At 39.7% G+C, this 3,175-nt stretch overlaps 1 non-coding gene across 1 annotated transcript; it reads left to right on the forward strand.

The window, feature by feature from the left end:
* The first annotated feature begins 1,948 nt into the window (after positions 1 to 1,948).
* Positions 1,949 to 2,055, forward strand: LOC121828379 (U6 spliceosomal RNA). The gene has a single exon (XR_006070866.1). It is a non-coding gene; the product is annotated as a U6 spliceosomal RNA (small nuclear RNA).
* Positions 2,056 to 3,175: the final 1,120 nt, after the last annotated feature.

The following is a 3,175-nucleotide window of genomic DNA, read 5'->3' on the forward strand; positions in this document are numbered from 1 at the left end:
GGCTAGGGTATATCATGCACCCTCCTTATCAACTGTAATTCATAAGAAAAGCCCTTTTACTAGCTGCCAACAACTGAGGACCTTGACATATGAGGGATCACAGATCTAGAGTGAGCTTGGACCTGGCAAGAATACAGAGTGCATTCCAGGTTGGCAAGAAAAAAAAAAAAAGCAGTTTACAGTTGCAAGGCAAAGAGCAGCTCTTGTTACCAAAGAACAGTTGGGAAGGTTGATAAATGTGTGATTAAAAACATCCCCAAATGCAACACTCTACTCTGTGTGTGTGTGTGTGTGTGTGTGTGTGTGTGTCTCTTTCCTTCCCAAACCCTTTCTTCCATTTTCTTCCTTTCCCTTTCTCTAAAATTTGCGGCACTTCACTGTTCTGAAACTCCTTGCCCCTTGTTAAATGGCAAGTCAGTGAAATTCTCTGCAGCACCATAGTACTGATCCAACACTCCAATCACAGATGAATTTAGGATGCTGAAGTATGTGGTGGCTTGAATCAGCATTACCATACAAGGCAGCTTTGAATTCCTCATGGTAACCTTTTATTACTGTTTTTAAGTCTCCAAGCACTGCCAAACATCTTGAGCTTTGTGGAATGATTATAAACTTTATAAAGATAAACCTTTGATTCCACTTTGAAATGCTGCTACAGGATGCCAAAATTATATAAAATTGCATATATTTCAAAATCAAAGACCTATAAAACTATTTGGATCATTCAGTCTTAGAAAAAAATGTTGGTGTCATTGGGCAATTGATGAACAGGCATCACTGCCACAGTCGTACTGGTTTTCAGAGAAAAAAAAAAAAAGGAAACTCTCTGGAACTGCTTGGCTGCAGAGCCAGCTTGCAGTCCGGGCTGGCTTCTTTCAGATTCCTTGGATATTTAGAAAACTTCCCGTTTACAATCTCTGAAACATTTGTTAGAAACACTTCATAATTCGAGTGTTTTCCTTGGCACCTCAGCAGAGGGCTTCTTGCTTTCAGCTCACAATCGGAGGAGTTTTGCTGGAACGGAAAGCATTCTGTCTGTAGCAAGCTGCTGGCCTCCCCACCAGGAATGAACCCACAGCGCAGCCAATCCTCAAGGATGTGGACTTTCCCCATGAGGGCCGGTTAGAGGTTCTTAGAGGAGACTGTCGATGAGAGAGCAAATAAGCAAACCCCATCACTTTTTCGTGGCGCTGATGCAATGCTCTGCTGTAGTGTCTGTGAAAGGGAAGAAGGCAGCCCCATGGCTCAGCAAGCCACTGTGGCAAGGTGAGCAGGGCTCATGCTTTGGGGCCTGGTTGCTGCAGTCCCAATTCTAGCCATTTAGTTTGTGGGCGTGGCTGTGGCCAAATGGTATCATCCCTTTATTCCCAGTTACTTTCTTGTAAAAGAATGTGACGAAAAGACTTACCTCAAAGCCTTCTCATGAGGACTAAGTGGTCAGTTCAAAGAACAGTCTGGAACTTCTGCTCAAAGGAACATCAAGGCAATTTCAGAAAGGAAAGAAAGAAAGTGAACTTTGCTCATGAAAAGTTTTGGTCAAATTTGCTTTCACAGGATATACCATGCTCCAAATCTCTCTCTCTCTCTCTCTCTCTCTCTCTCTCTCTCTCTCTCTCTCTCTCTCTCTCTCTCTCTCTCTCTCTCACACACACACACACACACACACACACACACCAATGTACACATGCCCACACTTGCATATACACTAGCACAAGCACATATACAAATGCATGTACCCAGGCACATATATACACATGTGTGCATACATACAGGCATACATATGCATGAACATACACACACACATACGTAGATGCATACACACAAGTACATACACACACAACTACCTGTACCCACATACATGTTTACAAACACACATGGGCAAATATGCACATAAGCACATACAAAGGTCATTCTAATGCTATTCTCTTTGTTAAAATCTATAAGTTTTGTGCTCACTTCGCCAGCACATAAACTAAATTTGAAATAATACAAGGAAGATCAGCATGGCCCCTGCACAAGGAGGACATGCAAATTCATAAAGCCTTCCATATTGTTTAAAATCTAAAAGAAATAAACAATTTCTAAGTAGATACTACTTACCAAAGTCAAAACAAGGTCAGATAAACAATTTAAACAGACCTATAACCCCCAAGACAATAGAAGCAGTCATTAAAAGTCTCCCAACCAATAAAAGCCCCAGGGCCAGATAGTTTTAGTTCAGAATTCTACCAGATTTTCAAAGAAGAGCTAATACCAACACTTCTCAAATTATTCCACAAAACAGAAACACTAGGAATATTGCCAAATTCTTTTTATAAGGCCACAATTACCTTGATACCCAAACCACACAAAGACCCAACAAAGAAAGAGAATTACAGACCAATTTCCTTTATGAACATTGATGCAAAAATACTCAATAAAATACTGGCAGATTGAATCCAAGAACACATTAAACAAGATCAAGTAGGCTTCACCCCAGAGATGCAGGGATGGGTAAATCTACAAACAAACAAACAAACAAACAAAAACTGACAATTTAATCTATCATATAAAAAAACTGAAAAAAAAAACATATGATCATCTCACTAGATGCTGAAAAAGCCTTTGAAAAAAATCCATCACCCTTCATAATAAAGGTCTTGGAGAGATCAGGGATACAAGGGACATACCTAAACATAATAAAGGCAATTTACAGCAAGCTAATATCAAATTAAATGGAGAAAAACTTAAAGCAATTCCAAATCAAGAATAAGAAAAGGATGTCCACTCTCCCCATATCTATTCAATATCGTACTTGAAGTTTTAGCTAGAGCAGTAAAATATCTAAAGGAGATCAAGGGGATACAAATTGGAAAGGAAGAAGTCCAAGTATTGCTATTTGCAGATGATAGGATAATATACATAAGTGACCCCCAAAATTCAACTGGAAAACTCGTACAGTTGATAAACACCTTTAGCAAAAAAGCTGGATACAAAATTAACTTTAAAAAAATCAGTAGCCCACCAGGCAGTGGTGGCATACGTCTTTAATCTCAGCACTTGGGAGCAGAGCCAGGAAGATCTCTGTGAGTTTGAGGCCAGCCTGGTCTACAGAGTGAGATCCAGGACAGGCACCAAAACTACACAGAGAAACCTTGTCTCAAAAAAAAAATTAAATAAATAAATCAGTAGCCCT

This window comes from Peromyscus maniculatus, chromosome 3, assembly GCF_049852395.1.
Source record: "Peromyscus maniculatus bairdii isolate BWxNUB_F1_BW_parent chromosome 3, HU_Pman_BW_mat_3.1, whole genome shotgun sequence".
NCBI lineage: Eukaryota > Metazoa > Chordata > Mammalia > Rodentia > Cricetidae > Peromyscus > Peromyscus maniculatus.